The sequence below is a fragment of the Lutra lutra genome, chromosome 1 (genome assembly GCF_902655055.1).
Source record: "Lutra lutra chromosome 1, mLutLut1.2, whole genome shotgun sequence".
NCBI classification, from domain to species: Eukaryota; Metazoa; Chordata; class Mammalia; order Carnivora; family Mustelidae; genus Lutra; species Lutra lutra.
Window position 1 is genome coordinate 197,316,709 of NC_062278.1, and position 24,738 is coordinate 197,341,446.

The window sequence follows — 24,738 nt, forward strand, 5'->3', positions numbered from 1 at the left end:
ACAAAGTACTATATAGTTGACATGCCATAGCCCAGGGGCCAGAAACTCTAAGCCCACACAGGGGAGTTTTAAAAATGTTAACACAGAATGGATTATGGCTTCTAGATGGCAGATGCTACATCACAGAGTTTTAATCTGCCTGAATTACCACCTAAAATCAAACAGACTGACTAAAATAGCAAAATCAAAATCCCACAGATAGTATTTATAACAAAAGCGGGTTACAAGGTATCCACATGAACCTCAAAATAAAAGTGAGTGAAGAAAACATCAACAGCCACGAGACATACATGAAACCAGCACCTGAACAGGAGGGTATGGAGGGAAGCAATGGCGCATTTTAGGGTCTCGAAGAGAACATCAAAATAGTCATTAGGTATTCACTGGACAGTGTGATGGCCAATTTGAGAGGAGACGTTGAAAACGGAAAAGGTTTAGCTCAATCCAGTAACAAGTGAGCATGAGTTAAGTTCTGAAAAAGACTAGAGCAGTCTGAGTCATAGAAATTCTTAAACTCAATCTACCAGCAAAAACTGCCTTCCAAGATAGGGCTACACAGTGAGGGAAGTTGCTGGATGTGGAACCAAAACTGATCAAGGCAGGGACAACAGAGACAAAGAAAAGATCCAGATAAAAATGGAGAAGGGAAAAGGAAATCATCATATTTTTGAATATTTTACAAAAACAACAGGAGAGGGAGCTCTGTGACATTAGCAAAGTTCTCCTGAACTATGACCCTCTTCTAAAAGTTCAGGGAAACAAATTTCACATAAAAATGAGTAACAAAAAAAATATCAAAGTCCCATCCCATACAGTTATTTTAAGGAAAATGAGACTGAAGAACAGAATAACATCCTACAGATAATGAATGGCAGACCTTGACAGGAGATCAAAATTATAACATACTATTTCAAAACAAGCTTAGAGATATTTAGAAAATAATTCAAGACATGAAAAAGAAATATAAATCACAATAACAAAACTCCAGAAAATATGAAAGAACTCAAAAGGAAAGAAAAAGAATCATTTCAGAAATGAACACAAAATTAGGACACAAGTGACTATAACAATCCATTAAGATAAATAAAAGGTGAAAAGGAAGACATTTTTAAAAATTAAAAAGAAATGAAGTGACATCAGCAAAATGGCTGAGTAGGCAGCTCTAAGCTCCCACTCCCCCACCTCAAAAACATTGAAAAACAAGTAGAAACTGTCAGAACCAACTTTGTTAGAATTAGAACTTTGGAAAATAGTCTTACAGCAACCAATTGAACACTGAATCAGGAAAAACGCATTTTAAAACGGTAGGACATCTTTGTGGCATTATTTACTCTTATTCCATTCCCTTCCCCAGAACAAAAGAAGTCTTGAAGACATTAGCCTACATTCCTAGTGTGAGATCCTGGTACCTGGTTCCAGAGAGAGCAGAGTAGGCCTAAGTCACAAATTATCTTGTCTAACTGTCCTAACTTGTCTGGGGCTACCTAACAGACTGACCTTTACCTCTGTTCAGCCTAACTTGAAATTCACCCAAGCTGGAAAAGCAGAGACTGGCTGAAAAAGTGGAATTTATTCCAAGTGGTTCAACATAAGAAAGTCAATCAGTGTATCATACTACATTAATAGAAAGAAAAACAAAACCTCACATGATCATTTCAAGTGATGCAGCAAAGGCACATGAAAAAACCAACACCCTTTTATGATAACAATAACAACAACAAAAGACACTCAGCCAGGATTAGAAAGGAGCTTCCAACATGATAAAGGAAACCCCACAGCTAACCTAATACTCAATGCTGAAAGAGTAAAAGCTTTCTTCCTAAGATCAGGAACATGAAAAGGAAGCCTGCTTTCACCACTGCTATGCAATGCTATACTGGAAGTTCTAAGAAAAAGAAACAAAAGGCATCCAAATTGGAAAGGAGGAAGTAAAGTATATGTATTCACAGATGACATGATTCTATATATGGAAAAATCCCAAAGAACCCACAAGAAAGCTACTAGAATTAATAAATACAGCAAAGCTGCAGCTTAAAAGACAAACACACACAAACCAGTTATGTTTCTACACATCAGCAATGAACACTCCAGGAAAGAAGTTAAGATAGCAATTCCATTTATAAGAACACCTAAATAAAACACGTAGGAGGGACACCTGGGTGGCTCAGTCAGTTAAGCGTCTGCCTTTGGTTCACGTCATGATCCCAGGGTGCTGGGATCAAGTCCTGTATCAAACTCCTTGCTCAGTGGGGAGCCTGCATCTCCCTCTGCCTGCCACTCCCACTACTTATGTTCTCTCTCTCTCTCTCTCTCTGACAAATAAATAAAATCTTAAAATTTTTTTTTAAAAGCACCTAGGAATAAATTTAACTAAAGAAGTAAAAGACTTACACATTGAGAACTATAAAATATTAAAGAAATACAAAGGCATCCCATGTTCATGGACTGAAAGACAATATTGTTAAGGTGTCAATATTCACCAGTGATCTACAGGTTTAATGCAACCCCTATTAAAATTCAAATCAGCCTTGGGCGCCTGGGTGGCTAGGTTGTCAAAGGGCTGCCTTCAGCTCAGGTCATGATCCCAGGATGGTGGGATTGAAGTCCACATCAGGCTCCCTGCTTTGTGGGAAGCCTGCTTCTCTCTCTCCCACTCCCCCTGCTTGTGTTCCCTCTCTCACTGTGTCTCTCTCTGTCAAATAAATAAATAAAATCTTTAAAAAAACCTCAAATCAGCTTTTTGCAGAAATGAAAAAGTCAACCCTCAAATTCGTATGGAATCACAAGGGACCCTGAATAGGCAAAACAATCTTGAAAGAACAAAGTTGGAGGATCCACATGTTCTGAATTCAAACTTACTACAAAACTACTGTAATCAAAGAAGTGTCGTACAGGCAAAAGTATAGACATATTTAAGTAAAAGCAAAATTAAGAGTCCAGAAAAAAAACTGTACATCTAGGGGGCGCCTGGGTGGCTCAGTGGGTTAAAGCCTCTGCCTTCGGCTCAGGTCATGATCCCAGGGTCCTGGGATCGAGCCCCACATCGGGCTGTCTGCTCCGCAGGGAGCCTGCTTCCTCCTCTCTCTCTGCCTGCCTCTCTGCCTACTTGTGATCTCTGTCTGTCAAATAAACAAATAAAATCTTAAAAAAAAAAAAAAAACTGTACATCTACATCCAACTGAATATCAACAAAGGTGCCAAAACCATCCAATGGAAAAAGTATAGTCTTTAAATGGACCTGGGACAACTGGATAACCACACATGAAAAAAAAAAAAAAGAAAAGTTACTTTATCCCACATACAAAAACTAACTCAAAATGGATCAAAGACTTAAATATAAGAGCTAAAACCATTAAATTCTCTTCATCCTTTATTTCTTCAAAAAATTTTCATGTTCCATTCTCTCCTCTCTTTGCCTTCTGGTATTTTCATAATGTGCATGTTGTACACTTTGTGATGTACTTTAGGTACTGTTTATTTTTCTTCATCTTTTTCTTCTTCTTCTCAGGGTATTTCAACGGCCCTATCTTCAAGTTTTTTGATTCTTTCCTTTGCCTGCTCAAATATGCCACCAAACCTTCCACTGATTTTTATTTTAGCTCTTGTACTTTTTGTAATTTTTATCTATTGATATTCCCCACTTTTTTACACATTGTTTCCCTAAATTCCTTTATTTCTTTGTCCGTGTCTTCCTTCAGCACTCTGCGCATATTTAAAGTAGTTAACTTTTTGTCTAATAAGTCATTGTCTGAGCTTCCTCAGAGGTTCTTTTTCTCTTGTGATGGACCATAATTTCTATTTCTCCATATGTTTTGTAATTTTTGTGAAAATTGGACATCTTGAATATTATAATGTGGTAATTCTAGAAATTAGGTTCTCTCCTCTTTCTAGGGATTGCTATTAATTTGATGAAGGTTACAGCTATCTGTTTAGTGACTTCCAAACTTTTTTGGTGGGGGCGGGGGGGGGTGGGGTGGGGAGTACAAAGTCTTATTCCTTGTTGTGTGTTGTCATGGCAGTCTCTGTTCTGTTATTTCTGTGGTCAGGCCGGAGTCCTGACAGAGATTTCCTTAAATGCCAAAATTCAATCAGAAAAAAAGGCTGTTTTGTCTCTTTAAATTCCCTTGGTAGATGTCAGAGAACCACTTTAGCCGGTGGGGTTTGGAACAATGGCCAGTCTCTGTGCTGGCCCCTCAGTAATCAAAAGCAGCAGTCAAAACATATAACCCACAATTTTGAAGGACAAGGAAGTCACATCAGGAACCAGGGTCACCCTACACCAGCTGCCTGCCCACAAGGCTGGGGATAGAAAATGGTAGTGAAACACCAAAATTCTCAGAAATTCTCTTTCTTCATTAAGTACTCCACTGGATGCTGCAAGTGCTTGACTGGACTGAAAAATTCTAAAATAATTGCTTTGGACAGTTCATGCTAGCTTAATAGCTGTCTTGGTGAAAGAACCAATTTTTGGAGCTCCCTTCTCTGCCGTTTTCCATGACATCATTCCCATTAGCTCTACTTCAATCTACAGATCTTTTCTAGGGCCAAGTCAAACAATCCCTAATCTATTATAATAGTTACCATTTATTGACTGTCTGCTATGTGCAGACACTTCTGATCCTCACAACAATTCTACCAAGTAGATATTACCATTTCCATTTTATAGACTAAGAAACTGAGGCTCAGGTTTATTGAGTAGCTTGCCATGGTCTCACAGCTATGCAGATTTGACATCTTATGTCTTTAAAATCTTCATGCTGTCTTCCTCCTTTCCTACTTAAACACTCTCTGGTCTTTGAGTACAAACTTACGAAATACCACTTTGTTTATGAAGTTTTCCTGAAGCAATTAGAATAATAAGAATTTATTATTATATTTATTATTTCATAATTATTATAAATTTCAACTCCACCATTAAGGCAAATCATTTACTTGGCACCTGTCTTGGAGAGAATGCACACCCATAAAATCAAATTAGAACACCTCTACATTGAGAATAAGTTAGCAGAATATGAATTAAGTACCCAAATCCTGAGAGGCTGCTGAAAAGAACAGTTAGGCACAGTTAGTTGCTAAGAAGGCACTTATAAGTAAGGGTGGTGATCTAAAAGAAAGGCAAGGAAAATGAGGAGGTGGAGAGGAACAGTATTGCAGTACATTATATATAGTTAATGCCCAGCCCCAGAGGGTAACAAAAACCAAACAACGGAAGAAGTGGGGAAATATAAGATAAAGTGAAGCTGTAAAAGAGGGCCTTCCATACTGTACTAAAGAGTTGAGGTTTCTTAAGAGAAGCCACTACTAAAGGATTTGATGCAAATATTGTTTTAGGAAGATTATTCTAACAGCTCTGATAACCTAGCAGCTGTGTGTAGGATGATCTGCAGTGGGAGTAACTAGAAATAGGGAGATCCATGGCACATATTTTTTGTCACCAATAATTTAGTTATTTCTTAGAATACATCATGTATGTTTTATATGAATTTGTTTGTTTCTGTATTTATATATTTTTGTTTATATAACCTTTTTGGCTTCCTAATTAGCAAAGAACCACATGTTTCAGAGGCTGAAATTTTTAAGTTGTGCCACTGAAGGGGAAAATAAAAAGTTTTATTTATATGTTTTATTTATATGCTATAGGAAAACATATAGGAAAGGGGCAAATGTTCTCCAACAAAATGAAATCTCACATGTAAATCAGAATGAACTTGTCCACCCAAAGGTCTTGCAATGTTATGAATCTGCCAAGACTTTTTCCATCTTCAAATGATATTCCAGACACACTCATTGTACAATTTCTTACAGAGACAGCTCACAAAAGAGAAAAAGGAGAAAGAAAAAAATATTTCTATCTCTCTACATAGGAACAGAGATAAGACTATGAGGAATAAACATAGAGAAGGTAGGAAGGAAAAAATTTTTAAAAATTAAATGAGAACATTATAAAACATACAAAACGAAGCTAGAATGACTACACCATTAAATATGCAAATTGTGACAATCCTTCACTGAGAATTCAGGACAAAGCAAATTAGATTTTTGAAGCTCAGCAAGATACAAAATAAATATATCATATTAGTTCTGAGAGGTGAGGCTATTGAAAGCCTACACCAAATTCTAATCCAAAGGAGATTAACCTATTTCCCAAATCCTAAAACTGATAGGTTAACAAGCAAATCCTGATTATTTTCTCCTCTCATGGTTTGTTAATCCCATCAAGATGCATTCAACTTTAAGGCCCCTACTTAAGGTTACTGATATTAAAGAACAAATACTGACGCCAAACTCAATTTTTTAGACCCTAAGAAGCCTCCAATTACTTCAAAGAGTATCAAATTTTTTATTTCAATGTTTAAATAAGTGGGTATTGGGGCATCTGGGTGGTGCCGTTGGTTAAGCATTAACTCTTGCTTTCACCTCAGGTTATGGTCTCAGGCTCATGAGACTGAGCCCCATATTGGGCTCCACTGAGCACAGAGTCTGCGTGTCCCTCTCCCTCTGCCCTTCCCTCATGCCAGCTCTCTCTCTCTCTCTAAAATAAATAAATAAAATCTTTAAAAATATATAAAAGTAGGTATTTATAAAAATTACCATGGGGGTGCCTGGGTGGCTCAGTCAGGCTAGCATCTGCCTTTAGTTCAGGTCCTGATCTCAGGGTCCTGAGATCAAGCCCCACATCCTCCAGTTCCCTGCTCAGTGGGGAGTCTGCTTTTCCCTTACCCTCTGCTCCTCCCCCAACTCCTGCTCACGCTCTCTCTCCTTCTCTCAAATAAATAAAATCTTAAAAAAAAAACAACAGGGGCACCTGGGTTGCTCAGTGGGTTAATAAGCCTCTGCCTTCGGCTCAGGTCATGATCTCAGGGTCCTGGGATCGAGTCCCGCATCGGGCTCTCTGCTTGGCGGGGAGCCTGCTTTCTCCTCTCTCTCTCTCTCTGTCTGCCTCTCTGCCTACTTGTGATCTCTCTCTGTCAAATAAATAAATAAAATAATAAGAAACAACAACAACAACAACAACATGTATTTTAGCATAGTAGAGATAGAACAATGGGATACCGTGATATTTTAAATATACAATACTCTGACTATACTTTTTAGGTCATTATTTTCCTCAAAAATGTTACTTTAAACCATCCTGAGATCAGCTGAAACAACAAAATAATTGCACTCCCACTCTATCTCTAATAGTTAAAAACCTCCTCATAGAATAACAGCCACAAAAGTAAACCACTGTGATCACATTTGTGGGAAATAATGAACAAGGTCACTAGATTTAAAAGATGGAGGCTTACATATTTAATAATGCACACAATAGGCTCAGTCTAAGGACAGCTGACATAATTTATATAGTCACTAAGAGGTTGGGGAGAGGAAGAAACTAAAAAAAGGTTTCCATTAAAGGCTGGCAAAACTGGCAAAATACAGGAATCTAGATCTTACTTAGAAATTAAAAAAAAAAAAATTTTTTTAAAAACTGCCCACATAAAACACTTTATTTGGCAAATAAATTCAATGGAAATGTTAAAAGATAAAATAGCACATCTACTCCCCAAAAGAGCATTCATAGCTTTTTATTTAGATTTTTATTTTATTTAAAGATTTTATTTATTTATTTGTCAGACAGAGAGAGCGCACAAGCAGGGGGAGCAGCAGGCAGAGGGAGAAGCAGGTTCCCTGCTGAGCAGGGAACCAGATGCAGGACTCCATCCCAGGACCCTGGGATCATGACCTGACCAGAAGGCTGATGCCTAACTGAGTGAGCCACCCAGGCACCCCCATTTATAGCTTTTTAAAATGCTTAATAAGGTAATGAACATAACCACGATGGCTTTTTCCATCCTTTAGGCACAACCACTCAGACTGGCATATAATTTTTTAAAGATTTGATTTTTAAGTAATCTCTACACCCAACATGGGTTCAAACTCAAAACCCCAAGATCAAAAGTCATATGCTCTTCCAACTGAGCAGGTGCCTCGGCATAGAATTATAATGTTTAGAACACCTTGGTCTTTAATCATGTCTTTTCGTTCTTTTTAAAGATTGTATTATTTAAGACAGCGCAGAGAGGGAGACAGGGAGGGAGTGCTTGTAAGTGTGAAGTTTACTTTGAAAAAGATCATTGATTTCTTCCACTACCATGAAAGGTAACATGTTTATATTTAGAATTCAGCTATATAGAAATTTCAACTACAGAGCAAGGCCAAACAAAGGAGAGTTCACTGTTCAATAGTATCAAAAGAATACCACATAATATAAAATAATCACAAGTTTTTGAGTGCTTACAATGTGCTTGGATAAACTACTTTCCACGCATTCTTTCACTTAATCTTTACAACAATCTTAAGACACGTTTTATTATCCCGATAGTACAGAATAAAGAGAACTTCACACTGATGCTAGAGTTTTTTCCTAAAATGCAAACCTGATCCCTGTTTACAAAAGGGCTGCTGAACCTCTACTGTCTTCAAAATCAAATCCAAGAGCTGTGATAAGTTCCAAAAAGACATCAATCACTCTAATCTGAAATTCCACTCTCCCTAAAAGTATCAACCATTCCAGGGTCACCTGGCTGGCTTAGTTGGTAGAGCATGTGACTTTGATCTAAGAGTAATGAGTTCAAGCCCCACATTGGATGTGGAGCCTACTTTAAAAAAAAAAAAGTGTTGGGGCGCCTGGGTGGCTCAGTGGGTTAAGCCGCTGCCTTCGGCTCAGGTCATGATCTCAGAGTCCTGGGATCAAGCCCCGCGTTGGGCTCTCTGCTCAGCAGGGAGCCTGCTTCCTCCTCTCTCTCTGCCTGCCTCTCTGCCTGCTTGTGATCTCTCTGTCAAATAAATAAATAAAATCTTTAAAAAAAAAAAAAGTGTTACCCATTCCAGCCTTGCTTAACTACTAGCAATTCCCCACCCAAGCCCCAAGACTCCGTCTGTTTGCTTATGCTGTTCTTGGACCTCAAGAGCCCCTGCTTCCACCCACTCACACTCTTCACTTGTTAAAAGCCTCCTTTTCTTTCTGAAAACCAGTTTAAACACTTTAACAAATAAGATTTCTCTCCCAGAACATTTCTCACTAAATAAACACCTAGAGACTCAAGGCTTTTTTCTAAGTTAAGCAGCTAACTCCCAAAACCTCATGTCCAAATCACACTTGGAATAACACCATTATCCCATCTTTTCTAATCTATAACATTCATTGCCTTTCAGAAAGCTCCCACAGGCAAAAGTCACAAATGGTTTTTTAAAATGTAGAACAAATGCATTAAATAATTCATACTCTACATGGAGGCTAAAAAGTTTTGATTTTACACAGGACAGGCCAAACAGTATTACATCCAAATAACAACACGCTATATAAAAGAGAGCATACATTAAAGGTTTGAATTCCACCTCTATCACCTAACTTACTTTGTGACCTTGAGTATTACTTAGTGTTACTTAACCTTTCTGAGCCACCCTTTAGTTATAAAAAGGCACTTATAAAAAAACCTTATTTATAAATTGAGGATAATATAAGTACCTAGCTCAGAGTGTTTGCTGTAAAGGTTAAATTATGCTAAGCATGTAAAGCACTAGGCACAGTACTTTTACATACTAAATGAATGGAAGGAAAAAAATATATATCTATAAAACATTCTCAACCAGCCAGATCAGTTCTGATAATTATAGTTTAATATACAACATTAAATAATATTTAAGCTATAAAAAATAAATGGCAACTATTACGATTTAATTCACAGAATATGCATAAATATGTAGTCCTTTTGACTTTCTTTAGTCAAAGGAACTGATACAAGACTTTCCTTTATTGGTTAAAGTTCTTAAAAATAAAGTTCTTTGGGGCGCCTGGGTGGCTCAGTGGGGTAAAGCCTCTGCCTTCGGCTCAGGTCATGATCCCGTTGGGCTCTCTGCTCAGCAGGGAGCCTGCTTCCCTTCCCCTCTCTCTGCCTGCCTCTCTGCCTGCTTGTGATTTCTATCTGTCAAATAAATAAATAAAATCTTCAAAAAAATAAAATAAAATAAAATAAAGTTCTTTGCCAATTAACCAAATAGTAAACAGCTGATAGAGATATATATATAGAGCAGTAACAGCTGAACTCTAACACATACAGGTGTTAAAAATAGAATGTCACTGCCTCGTTACATGTGAATATTACCATAAATAACCACAACCTGTGCACAGAAGGAAAGCAGCTAAACCTTTGTCTCACGGCACAAGGTAAAAACATTTTATGAAAAATGCAAAACATATATCACAAATGGAATCAGGGAATTTCCTAATCAAAGTTAAATCTAAAGGAAATTACTACTCTCAGGTATACATAAATACACGTAGAAAATATTACATACATTGGCAATCTACATATAGTTCAATTAACATTGTGAACCAACTTATGAATAAATCAGTTCCATTTCTAAACAAGAGCCCTACTAACTCCTGGCCCTGAGTAACAGGGCTGGAAACACAGTCAAGTCATAGAGTAATGCAAATAGAAGGCTGTAATTCACTCATTTCAAAACTCAAAATGCCACCTGGATACTATTTAAACTACCAGGGCAGAGAGAGAGGTCTCCCCATTACACCTTTCTATACTATTTAAATTTTCTGTTTAAAAAGAGAGAGGGGAGGTGTCTCAGTCAGTTGAGAGTCTGACTCCTGATCTCAGGGTCATGGGATTGAGCCCCACATTCGGCTCTACACTCAGTCGGGAGCCTGCTTGGGAGTCTCTCTCTCTCCCTCTCGCTCTGCCCCTCTCCCTGGCATCCCCACCCCACTGCCTCACATTCTCGCTCTCAAATAAATAAAAATCTCTTTAAAAAATAAAATAGAGGGGCGCCTGGGTGGCTCAGTGGGTTAAGCCACTGCCTTCAGCTCAGGTCATGATCTCAGGGTCCTGGGATCGAGTCCCGCATCGGGCTTTCTGTTCAGCGGGGAGCCTGCTTCCTCCTCTCTCTCTGCCTACTTGTGATTTCTCTCTGTCAAATAAATAAATAAAATCTTTAAAAAAAATAAAATAAAATAGAGAGAGAGAAAAACATGTATAGGAAGGGGTAAATAAGCATGTAACTCCAAAACTCTCAAAGACCTAAAAAGCTCAGGAAGATGGGGAATTAACAGAGTGGTCAATATCGGTTTGACAAAAATTAAAACTAGTCTTTTGTTTGACTCTGGCAAGAATGTGGAGAAACAGCAGTCTCACATACTGGGCATGAGAATATAAACTGCTACAACCTTTTTGGAAAATGATTTAGCAATACCTATGAAGATTTTTAATGCTTATACTCAATTCTACATCCAGAAATCTAACCTACAGAAACACTGAAATATTCACACACACACTTACAATGGCAATGCATAAGCATGTTCACTAAGAAGGTTAATAGAAATTAAAAACTGGAAACAGCTAAAGCCTAACCAAACTACATTATGCTGATCTGATAAAATATCAGACATCACAATCACAATATCACAATCATCAAAAAATGCGGTAGAGTTACTGGTACTGAAATTAAAATATATCATGATATATACAGTGATCCCTTTTTAGAAAAATGATATATACTTTCACAAAAATAATTATATACACTATATAGATACATCTAATGGTAACATACCATTAGAAAACAAAAATCTGAAAGAATGTATATAAATGTTCACAGTGCTTATCTCCACAAAAAGAAATCCTAAATACTTAAACTTTAAAATTAAGAAAGATATAAAATTTTATTAAATTAGCGTAGCAAATTTTCAATTCCACATTATAGTCACTTAGTGGAAGAGAGTAAAAGGAAGATGAAAAGGAAAAAAAAAAAAAACCCAGGATACACACTTAACTACACAAGACAAAAACATACAAAAAGAGAATCTGCCAGAAAGAAAACAATCAAGGGAGATCAAAGGGAACAAAGTTCAGTAAATTCAAAAGAGAATTCAAAAGGGTTAGTAAACTAGTCATCATCTTGCACATGTGAAGAAGAGACGTCGGAGGTAAAATCACTGACTTCTGAACTGTACTTAAGAGTTTTTGCAGCTTACTTCCTTTTTGTTCTTTCATATTAAAGGATTCAGTTCTGAATGGAATAGCTTTAGCAACCCACCAGAATTCTTTACCTGGGGTAATTCAAACTAAGAGACCTGGTAAAACCACGGTCTTCAGGATTCCTACCCTTAAAATAAAAGTGTTGCAAAACTGAAAAACATAACATTAACCTTTTATACAATACAGCACATACGTGAAATGCAATTTGTAGAGCATAAGATTTCCTAACAGATTGGGTATACAATATGAAAGGGGTCAAGGGCAATACCAAAGTTTGGGTTTTTTTTTTTTTTTATAAACATACATTTTTATCCCCAGGGGTACAGGTCTGTGAATCGCCAGGTTTACACACTTCACAGCACTCACCATAGCACATACCCTCCCCAATGTCCATAACCCCACCCCCCCAACCCCCCTCCCCCCATCAACCCTCAGTTTGTTTTGTGAGATTAAGAGTCACTTATATTACCAAAGTTTTTAACCCAAGCAATTTATGAGGATGCAGTTGCCTCTATAAAAGCCTGAAAGGCTGAAGGTGAGACGTTTTGTTTTTTGTTTCTTGTTTTGTTTTTTAATGAGGTTGAAGGAGGGGTTAGGACTTCGGCTTTGGATATATTAAATTTGAGGTATCTGTTAGACATCAGGTGGAAATGTCAAAAAAACAGTTGGATATGAGCTTACAATTTGGGGTAAGAAGTCTGGGCTTGAGATAAAAATTTGACTGTCATCAGCAAATACAAAGAATATAAAGTCAAGAGACAGGATGAGGGGCGCCTGGGTGGCTCAGTGGGTTAAGGCCTCTGCCTTTGGCTCAGGTCATGATCTCAGGGTCCTGGGATCGAGCCCCACTTCGGGTTCTCTGCTCAGTGGGGAGCCTAGCCTGCTTCCTCCTCTCTCTCTCTCTCTGCCTGCTTCTCTGCTTACTTGTGATCTCTCTCTGTCAAATAAATAAATAAAATCTTTAATTAAAAAAAAAAGAGAGACACACAGGATGACATCACCAAGACAGCAAGAAGACAGACAAGAAGACCAATGACAGAGCTTTGGAGTAATCCAAAATTTACAGGTCAGGGAGAAAAAGACCAAGCAAAAGAAATTTAAAAGTTGGCCAGTGAAATATGAGAACAACCAAGGGAAAGTGGTGTGTCCCCAAGGTTATGGGAATGATGTTTTCCAAGAATGTCAGAGAAATCAACTACGTCTAATAATGCTGAAAAATCAAGTAAGAGAAAACAAAAATGAAAACAAAAACTGACCACTAGAAGAGCAACCGGAAGCCAGTGATGACCTTGACAATAACTATACGGAAGTAGCAGTGAATGAAAGCTTGGGTGGTTCCGTAGGTTAAGCGTCTCCGTCTCCGTCTCCGTAGGTTAAGTGCCTGACTCTTGAGTTCAGTTCAGGTCATGATCTCAGCGTTATGAGACAGCCCCACTGAGCTCCGTGCTGGGTGTGCAGCCTGCTTATGATTCTCTCTCTTCCTCTTCCTCTGCCCCTCCTCCCTCAACCTCTCTCTTTCCCTCTCTTGAAAAAAAAAAGAAAAGAAAAGAAAAAAAAAGAAAAGAAAGCTGACCAGAATGATTCAAGAGAAAATGAATGAGAGGAATAAGAAACCACACATATAGACAAGTCTTTTAAGAAGTTTTGCTGTAGGGGTGCCTGGGTAGCTCAGATGGTTAAGCTAAGCCTTCGGCTCAGGTCATGATCTCTGGGTCTTGGGATGGAGCCCCGTGTCAGATTCCCGCCTCGGTGGGGAGTCTGCTTCTCCCTCTCCCTCAACCTTCTGTTCATGCTCTCTCTCTCTCTCAAACAAGTAAAAACTTAAAAAAAAAAAAAAAAAAAGTTGTGCTCTAAAGGGAAGCAAAGAAATGAACATGCACAGCCAAGAAAACCATCAACAAAAAAGGCAACCTACTGAATGAGAGAAAATATTTGCAAATCATTTATCTAATAAGGGGTAAATATCCGAAATATATAAAGAACTCATCCAACACAAGACAGAAAAAAAAAAAAAAAAAAAAAGAAACAATCTGATTTAAAAAAGGGCAGAGGATCTCAGACATTTTTCCAAAGAAGACATACAGATGTCTAACAGGTGCATGAGAAGATGTTCAACATCACTAATCATCAGGGAAATATAAATCAAAACCACAATGAGGTATTACCTCATACCTGTTGAAATAACTATTATCAAAAAGACAAGAAATAAAGTGTTGGGGAGGATGCAGAGAAAACAGATCCCTGTGAACCATTGGTGGGAATGTGAATTGGTACAGCCACTACAGAAAATGGTATGGAAGTTCTTCAAAAAAAAAAAAAAAAATAGAACTACCATATGATCCAGGAATTCCACTTCTGGGTATTTTTCTGAGGAAAATGAAAACATTAACTCAAAAGGATATATGTACCCCCCATGTTCACTGCAGCATTATTTACAATAGCCAAGATATGGAGAAAACCTAAGTGTCCACTGATGGATGAATGGATAAAGAAAATGTCACACACACACACACACACCTTTCAGACATTAAAGAATGAAATTTTGCCAATGATGACAACATAGATTGATTTTTTTATAAGATTTTATTTATTTATTTGACAGACAGAGATCACAAGTAGGCAGAGAGGCAGGCAGAGAGAGAGGAGGAAGCAGGCTCTCTGCTGAGCAGAGAGCCCGATGTGGGGCTCAATCCCAGGACCCTGGGATCATGACCTGAGCCGAAGACAGAGGCTTTAACCCACTGAGCCACCCAGGCGCCCCAACATAGACTGATCTTGAGGGTATAATGCTAAGTGAAATAAATCAGAGAAAGACAAATACCACATGACCTCACATGTGGGATCTAAAAACAAAAAACAAGCTCATAGATAGAACAGACTGGTGGCTGCTAGAGGCAGGGATTGGGGCTCAGGAGAAATGGGTGAAGGGTGTCAAAACATACAAAATTCTGGTTATGAAATAAATATGTCACAGGGATGTAATGTACAGCATAATGACTATGGTTGTAATACTATATTGCATATGTGAATGTTGGTAGAAGAGTAGGTAGTAAGAGTTCTCATCAAAAGAAAAAAATTCTGTAACTATGTATGATGATGGATGTTAACTAGTCTTATTGTGGTGATCACTTCCCAACATATATAAATACTGACTCATCATGTTGCATACCTGAAACTAATATAATGTTGTATGTCAATTATACCTCAATTAAAAAAAAACTTACCAAAAAAATGAGCAATAGGTAGAAGGGAAAGTGAAGAAATTTTTTCTTTAAATAAGAGCAAAACTGCAGTTTCATATACTAACAAGAATAATCCAGTAGACAGGAAGGGTACCCTGAGGATTCAGAAGTGGCTTTCTAAAGGAGCTGTCCATCCTGAGTCATGAAGACGGAGTGAGTCAAGATGAGTAGAGAAGGGACTGAAACACAGTAAGCAAAGAGAAGAAGTAAGAAACATGGGTGGGGGCGTGGGACGCTGTGGAGGGAGCCTGGCATGTGAAGCACAGGACTGAGGCTGGAGAGGTAAGCAGTCACCAAGCCTTTAAGGCATATATAGCAGAACAAACTTTATTGTATAATGATAGGCAGCTTGCCACTATAGGGTTTAAAAAGGAAAGTACTGGGGCGCCTGGGTGGCTCAGTGGGTTAAAGCCTCTGCTTTCGGCTCAGGTCATGATCCCAGGGTCCTGGGATCGAGCCCCGCGTTGGGCTCTCTGCTCAGCAGGGAGCCTGCTTCTTCCTCTCTCTCTCTCTGCCTGCTTCTCTGCCTACTTGTGATCTCTGTCAAATGAATAAATAAAATCTTAAAAAAAAAAAAAAAAGGAAAGTACTGAGATCAAACTGACATTGCACATGGGAAGAGGATGGCTTGAGGGGTATAAGACTGGAGGCAGGAAGCCCAGTTATGAGGCTACCAAATAAAGAAATAACAAGGTTCTAAACTAGGGCAGCATCAGTAGTATAAGGGGTTTAGTGATAGATTCTATGGGCTCAGTGTTCAAGGTAGCAGTTTCTAGTGTGGGTTACTGGGCAGATGATAATACCATTATCTCTATTTGGAAATACTTGAGGTGGGGGGTGAGTGAATGATTCATTTCAGTTTGGGGTCTACTGCTTTTGGAGTCTCTGTAAGACATCCAAGTGAGTAAATGTAAGCAGGCAGAAGATATAAACTCGGACCTTCGGGCTCAAGATATTTGAAAAGCATCAGCATTTGAGTGGTTATTAAAATTACAGTGATGTATGAGATGATCCAAAAGTAACAATTACAGGGAAAAGAATGACTGAACTTTCAGGGACACAAGCATTTACGGAGAAATTAGTGAAGATAATGCTTGAAGGAATATCAGATAGGACAGTCAGAAAGTACAAGAAAAATTAGGGAAAGAAACATCCAAGAGACCAGGGAAATATACCTCTCCCACTGCAACAAGAGACGCTGTAAGCGACCTAAGTAAGCTGGCAGAAATTAGAGATCAAGAAGTCAAATCACATAACAGTCTGAACTTTTTGATCCTGTTGCGTTAATTTTTCAAAAATTAATAGAACCTACAGGGCCCTCTCTTTCTGAGATTCTTAAGCAGTCAAGCCAATTTGAATGGAAATGCCTAAAGAGACTAAACACAGCTACACCACTACCTACAGGAAAAGACTATTTCCAGTTGTAGTGGAAGAGTATTTATGGTTGTTCTATATACAGAAAATTGGTAATATATTTCTTAATAAACCAAAATCACTGTCAAGCATAATAAAACAATTAAAAATTTTTGTTTTGCTTTTTATCATTCCTAACTTCTTGACTGTTACATATTTTACTTATGACTTCACATAAATTCAACTAACAATATAAAAATCTTATAACTTTATATAACATGGAAAAGTATTTATAAGCACAGATGATGGGAAACCTATAATGTTAGTAATTAGGGAAAAATATTATCAATGCAATAAAAACATCAGAAATGGAAAGAATTTTTGATGTTGGAAGAAAAAAAAAAGTAACTTAAAAGACGCAGGGGGGGGGCGCCTGGGTGGCTCAGTGGGTTAAAGCCTCTGCCTTCAGCTCAGGTCATGATCCCAGGGTCCTGGGATCGAGCCCCGCATCGGGCTCTCTCCTCAGCGGGAAGCCTGCTTCTCCCTCTCTCTCTCTGCCTGCCTCTCTGCCTACTTGTGATTTCTGTCTGTCAAATAAGTAAATAAAATCTTAAAAAAAAAAAAAAAAAAGACGCAGGGGGAAAATAAATAGAGCAAGGAGCAATTTCCATTTCTTGATTTTATCACTTTTAGGGAGACAATTTGTCAAACTAAAACATCACTTATTGTTGGATACTATAGTGTACTAACTGGGAGTGACACAAGTGTTTGGTCCCACCCATACAGAAGAACTCCACAGGAACTAAAAAAAAAAAAAAAAATCAACAGAAGTACATTTGCATATGAGTGCCTAAAGCAAAATCAGTAAAATGCAGAAAGAATGTGACAGATTTACTACTAACGAAAGTTTACAGCATTTTTCTCTTGGAGTGGGGTGGAGAACTCCCAAGGTGTGAGTCATTGGATTAAAGAACAACTGGATCCAGGATTTAGCCAAAGCTGTAAAAGCAGGATTCAGATACAGCAGAGCAGACATGCACTCTCCGGGCCAGAAAGAAAAAAAGCTGCATTGGGTTAGTGCCTCCAGAGTTGGAATGAGTCACAGACACCGAGTGGAGAGGAAAGCACAACCGGACTCAACTTCAGCACATGGGGAAACTCCGCAGCTGTTTTTTTATCTTTTGATTTATTCCCTCTCTTAGTAATTTACTATTAAAAACTTTTAATTACATTCAAGGAAGCTAAAATGAAAATTACCTCAGAATCCTAATATTCCAAAGATAGAGACAGACAGGCTTGCCACGGTGCTTTGCATGTGAACTAGATCAACATACAAAGCAACATCACTACCATACCCTTTCTAGCACTATCAATTTTGCTAACAATATAATCTATTTGTAAAATATTTATTTCTGTGATCACTAGCAAGAACGAATGCTTATTTGCTAAGTATATTTATCTTGAATGAAAGAACTGCTTGTTTTGTTGGTCTGTTTATCTACAATAGTCTTGATGGCCTTCTTTTATATTAAAAAGGGCATTTTATGTGTGACATATTCTCATTTTTCTCTCATAATGAATGTAAATGATGCTCCATTTCCATTTTTCTCATTTTTCATGGAACCAAAGTTTTCAATGTTTATTTAGATGCCCATTGATTTTATTTGCCTTCACTTGGCTTTAGGTTCTGGTAGTTGCTCATCTACCAAAAAATCCTGAAGTGGTTTCCATTATTACATAGTCATACTACAGGTCTTGAACTTTTCACTTACCTATGCCAATCATTCCACTTTAATTCCTTAATATCATGTAACTGTGTTTCTTCTCAAATCTAGTGCTACCATTAAAAAAAATTTTCTGTGGCAGAGTAATGATGTGAAATTTAATGGGTTCTTAGGGCACTACCCAAGAAAAGTGAAAGACACAGAGAAACCTATACAAATGTTCCCAGTAGCACTGTTTATAATAACCAAAAGTTGGAAACAAACCAAATGCCTATCAATTACTGAATATATAAGATGTATCAGCAATAAAAATAAAATGAACTACTAATATATTCTACAACATAGATGTAGCTCAAAAACACAATGCTAAGTGAAAGAAGCCATTCACAAAGGACTGCATATGATTTTGTTTATTTGATATTTCTAGAGTATGCAAATTTACAGAGATAGAAAGCATATCAGTGGTTGCCAAAAGCTGGGTGTAGGACCAAAGACTGAAAGCAAATAGGCCAAAGAGAAATTTTTAGGTGATGAAAATGTTTCACAGCTAGATTATGGTGATGGTTGCAAAACTACAGATTTACTAAAAATCTTTAACTTAAGGTAGACTTAACTTACATTTAAAATGGTAGAATTTTATGGAGTGTAAACCATACTTTAATAAGGCTGTTTTTGAAAAGCCAATGAACAAAGGAAGGATAAGAAGAATAAATATACATATACACATATTCAATAACCCTGAAATATAAAAATTTAAGGGATTCAATCTGTTACTGATAAAAATAACAGGAAGTATCTTAATAAATATTCGGTGCCTCCAAGAGTGACATAAGAGAAACATTTCAACAAGTTGATCATGGAAGTATTAATTGGCACAACCTGTCTGGAAAATAGTTTGGCTAAGTATAGCAAGGGAGCTCTTAAAATGTGTCTTTCTTTCTTTCTTTCTTTAAGATTTCATTTATTTATTTGAGAGAAAGAGAGGGAGAGAGAGAGCAAGCACATGAGCAGGGGGAGGGGCAGAGGGAGAGGGAGAAGCGACATGGGGCTCAATCCCCGGGCCCCAGAATCATGACCCAAGCCGAAGGCAGATGCTTAGCCAACTAGCCACCAAGGAGCCCCTTAAAATCTGCCTTGTGATTTACTTCTAAAAATTCAGTCTAAAGAAGAAAGATGAATAAAGATCTAAGTGTAAAAGATATTCAGCAAAGCAAAAATTATAATACTTTCAAAAAATGGGAACTATGTAGTTACATAGTTATTCACCAGTGGAAGAATGGTTAAGAAAGTTACAGCCCATTCACAAATATTATATACCCTTAAAAAAATTTTTGTGGGCCTATGGTCCAGAATAGTAGAAGGACATCATCACCAACAGCTACCACCACAGCCTGCACTCAAGAGGAAGATACTCACCATTTCCTGCCAGTCACAGCTAGCAGTGCTTACAAGTGGCATATCCTGTTACTTTGAAAATGATGCTACATTTGAAATCAAGAAATGTGATCTTCATGGGTTAAAAGAGGTCCCTCCTATCACAGATGTTCAGTGTCCAGCAGGGAAGAGGGAGTCGGATAATATAGGATGATACAGACTATTCACCAAGAGCATTAACAGAACATTATTCCTGGTTTTTGTCACTTGTGAAATGTCAGGAAGGTGGGGAACTTGAGATTGGATAAATATCATGGACCATCTCATCTCACTTTTACTGGGCTCATTGCTTCAACTATACTTGTGGACCTTCTGTCCCAGAAATCTGTAGAGTTTATAGTACAAAGAGAAGGTTGTACTGAAGAAAAAGAAGGATCGATGCACATATACACTAAGAACTGCTCCTGGGGCAATGGCATCGTCAGAGATCTGGTTCCCTGGGTGCTGGTATTGGTCTAGTCTATAAACACAATGGAAAAGAGGAGTTCTACTTGACTTTATATTTGAAAATTACGATATGGCAGTTTTGTGGAAATCACTGTTTATTTTCATCCGTAAGAATAACTGCTATGGAATGGGAGCATCTGCTGAGAGAGCAGCAGCCAGCACTGACTACTACAAGAGAGACAATTTTATTCCTGGGCTAAGAGCAGATGGAATGTATGTTTTATGTGTCCAGGAAGCAACAAAGATTGCAGCTGCTTATTATAGATCTGTAAAGGGGGCCATGCTGACGGAGCTGCAGACTCACCAATATCAAAGGACACAGTATGAGTGATCCTGGAGTCAGTTATCATACACAAGAAGAAATTCAAGAAGAGTGACCTCATTACGCTTCTCAAAGATAGAATAGTAAACACCAATACTGTCAGTGTAGAAGAATTAAAGGAAACTGATGTTGAGGTGGGTAAAGAAATTGAAAATACAGTCTAGTTTGCAATAGTTGATTATGAACAAACTTTAAAAGAATCAAAACATCATACTTACAGCAACAATCCACCTTTTAAATATTTATTAATTTATTTTTTATTTGTGAGAGAGAGAGAGAGAGAGAGAGAATGCACACACAAGCACACAAGCTGGGGGAGGGTCAAACAGAGAGGGAGAGAGAGATTCTCAAGCAGACACCACACTGAGTGTGGAGCCTGACTTGGGGCTCAGTCCCACAACCCTGAGATCATGATCTGAGCCAAAACCAAGAGTCTGATGCTTAAGTGACTGAGCCACCCAGGTGCCCCAATAATCCACCTTTTAAAGTTTATGGTGCAAGGGGTGCCTGGGTAGCTCAGTTGGTTAAGCATCTGCCTTTGGCTCAGGTCATGATCCCAGGGTCCTGGGATCGAGTCCCACATCGGACTCCCTGATCAGCAGGGAATCTGCCTCTCCCTCTCCATCTGCTTCTCCCTGCCCCTGCTCATGCTTGCTCTCTACCTCTCTCTCTCTCAAATATGTAAATAAAAATCTTAAAAAAAAAAAAAAAAAAGGTTTATGGTGCAAATCAGTGAATCAAGTTTAAGGGGATCATTTAAAGGAAGACTGTAAAGGAAGACTATAAAAAATCATTATGCCTTCATTGGAACATTCATGGTCTAACTTTAAGAAATTTGTGGTCTCAACTTTAAAAAAAAAAACCCATAAAACAAACAAAAATTTTATGAATATACAATGCGATAAAATTAGGATTAAAATTTTGGGGGGAAATGTAATGGTTCCAAAGGTCCAGTGATGCAGTGAAAAGTACAACTTCTTTCCTATGTCCCACAGATGTTACCAGTCCCTTCTATATGAAAAAAATGATTTTTTTTAACTGAAACAAATCAACAAACACAAAAACATAGCTCAAAATGTTTAAAGGAAAAGTTCACAAGTTCTTGCACTCAGGAAGAGAAATATGGAGGGAGAAATACAAACACTATGTAATAATAAGAACCAAGCAGCAGAAGTTATAAAAGTATACACGTGAGGAATTTGAAGGGATTGAGTTAAATCTCAGGGAAGACAGAATAAGATACTTGACATGTAGGGTGGGAACTGTCTCATATCTGTGCTTAGACAAAGAACTCATCTTAAAATAAAATCCAATCCCTAAGGCAAAAAGAACTCTCCCCTCTTCCGTTAGTGAGTCACAAAACTGTCTTGAGCTGATTTTGTCTATCAAGACACAGCACTTTTCTCCTGCTATGGGAATTAGCTAGGTATGTTTTATAAATAAAAGTTATTATAATTAGAGGAAAATATCCTCTAATACCTGTTTTAAGTAACAAACGATATCCCTTAACTGTGGAAATCAAACTCTTGCCTATCGCTTCTTGGCAATATTACTCAACTAATTTGTTCTCTAACACTGAAATAATGACTTCTATAAGTGGACTGTCTACCATAGCTACAACCCTGCAGAGAAAGGGAGAGTTTCTAAAGATCCAAGAATAAATGTATCAAAATACAACTTTCATTCTTATCCCCAGTACGGAAAAAACGTGATCATCTTCATTATGACTGCCATTATAAACTGAGGTACCATAAAGTGACTTGCTCACAGACAAAAATTTCCAAAGCAATGGACTAGCTGAGTCACAATTCAACTCAAGACTTAATTAAGTATCTTATATAGTCAGTGAAAGAAAATGATATAATATTATGAAAGTCATCTATTTCTGTAGTCTGTTCAGAGTTTCAAAATGAATTAACATGGTTGCTGATTCTGAAAGTGATTTTTTTTTTAAAGATTTTATTTATTTATTTGACAGAGATCACAAGTAGGCAGAGAGGCAGACAGATAGAGAGAGAGGAGGAAGCAGGCTCCCTGCAGAGCACAGAGCCCGATGTGGGGCTCGATCCCAGGACACTGGGACCATGACCTGAGCCGAAGGCAGAAGCTTTAACCCACTGAGCCACCCAGGTGCCCCTGAAAGTGATTTTTACATACTTGGATTTATCTCTTAAAGCATTTGGATACATTCTTTTTCTGGGATTAAATTAAGTAACATCTATGCATCAATCCAGTCACACTATAGGTCATACTCTAACAATTTCCAGCTAACTTTATGTTGTAATGTTAGCTTTTCCTAGGATGGACTAGTCAATTGGACTATAACATTCCCTTGGGCTTTATACCATTTCCTAAGTTTAAAATTGAAACACCAGTTGAAGAAACATAGGTACAACTTAACAGCCTATATAACTTAATTACAAATACATTAAGCTACATACATTAGCTTCAGAACAAAAAGAGTTAGAAAAAAACTCTATAAAACCAAATGAGATTTTTACTGCTGAAAAGGTCTACAAAATACTCTCAATGATGAGGTAACTTAGGGCCCCAAAGAAGCTTCCTGTAATAAGACACAAGGCAATTAAGCAAAGCTGGGGGTAAGGGAACAGGGACTTCAAAATATTCAATTTCACAAATCAATAGTCTCCACCATCTCAAAATATCTAAATAAAAAATTAGCAAAATCTCCAAATGATAGACAAATTTAAGAATCACTCACTTGACTAACAATATTACTGGAAATAAATGAATGCATTAGAAAGAATCTTATATACCAGTAAAAACAGTTAACATTTATTGAGTCCTTACTGTGTCTCAGACTCTATATTATTAAGTCTTTTACATGTATTATTAATTAATTCTCACAACCCCCCATGAGATATTACTATTACTCCCACTTTATAAACAAGAAATGTGAGGCACAGAGAGGTTAAATTATTGGCCAGAAGTCACCAAATGAACAGGAAGAAGAAGCAGGACATGAGACCACACAGTGATCTCAACTGTAGTCCCTAACTCTCCTTTCTCACCTCCCAGGTTTTAACCACTCTGCACACTCCCTTTTTAATTTTAACCCAACTCCTCATTTTGCAGATGAGGAAATTGTGTCCCCCAAGGAAGAGAGAAAATTCATTCCAAGGCTCAAAGCTTTTTTTTTTTTTAAAGTCATCTGCCTACCCAAAGTGCGGCTCGAACTCACAACCCCAAATCAAGAGTCACATGCTCTACCAACTGAGCCAGCCAGGTGCCCCAAGGCTTGAAACTATTTAATAGCAATACTAGTACAAGGACTCAGGTTTCCTATTTACATTATGCTTTCCTATTTCACACTGGGCTTTTCCTATTTCTCTGTCATTTTTCCCATTTTACAATGGGCTTTCTCCTATATTTGGTCTTTTTAAAAAATAATTTGTTCTTCTGAATATAAAGTACTTATGTTGAAGGTAGGAGAGTTCAATAAAGGATGGAGGAAAATTAAATTCACTCCTCCCAGGTTCCAAAAATAACCACTACAACAGTTTAACATATTTCTGTATATACAATGTAAGACCAACACTCTGCCTCCCTGGCTCATATTTTCAAAGAAGTTTAGAGATATATTTTATATACAGTTGTATATGTAACTGTCTTTTTCACTTACATCATTATTTTTCATGGCATTAAATATTTTTTGAAAATATGACTAAATACCAAATGACATTTCATAAATTTCATTAATTTAGACTATATATGGTAAATTCCTGCAATTAATTTCTGTGATGAAACTGTTACACCTACATCTTTATGCAATATCTCTGATAATGTTCGTAGATTAAGTCCCTAGAAATGACACTACTGAAGTTTAAAGGGTATGACAATATCTAACATGTACGTGGTTAACACTATTGCCAAATTCACTAAGCCCTTTGCAGATATTTGCTTGTTTAATCCTTGCAAAAGCAAGAGAGAGCAAGAGGCCCAGTAAGGGAGGGAATGAATGTCCAGAGAGAACAAGTGACTTGCCCAAGATCATGCAGCTAGAAAGTGACAGCCAGGATTCACACCCAGGTAGTCAGGTTCCAGGACCCAAACTCTTAATTACTATGCTGGCCTATTTTAATTCTACTCTTTTTCAACATAATGAAGTCTCCTAGAAGTTTACTACAAATGTACAAAAACCCTCTGAGAAACCTGTAGTTCTA

General features: G+C 37.6%; 1 protein-coding gene and 1 pseudogene across 32 annotated transcripts in view; one reads left to right on the forward strand and one right to left on the reverse strand.

Annotated features, from left to right (window-relative positions):
• The window catches only part of SLMAP (sarcolemma associated protein), a 145,586-nt gene that overhangs the window by 88,677 nt on the left and 32,171 nt on the right, over positions 1-24,738 (reverse strand). The window lies entirely within an intron of this gene.
• On the forward strand, positions 17,662-20,787 carry LOC125087749 (pyruvate dehydrogenase E1 component subunit alpha, somatic form, mitochondrial-like; annotated as a pseudogene).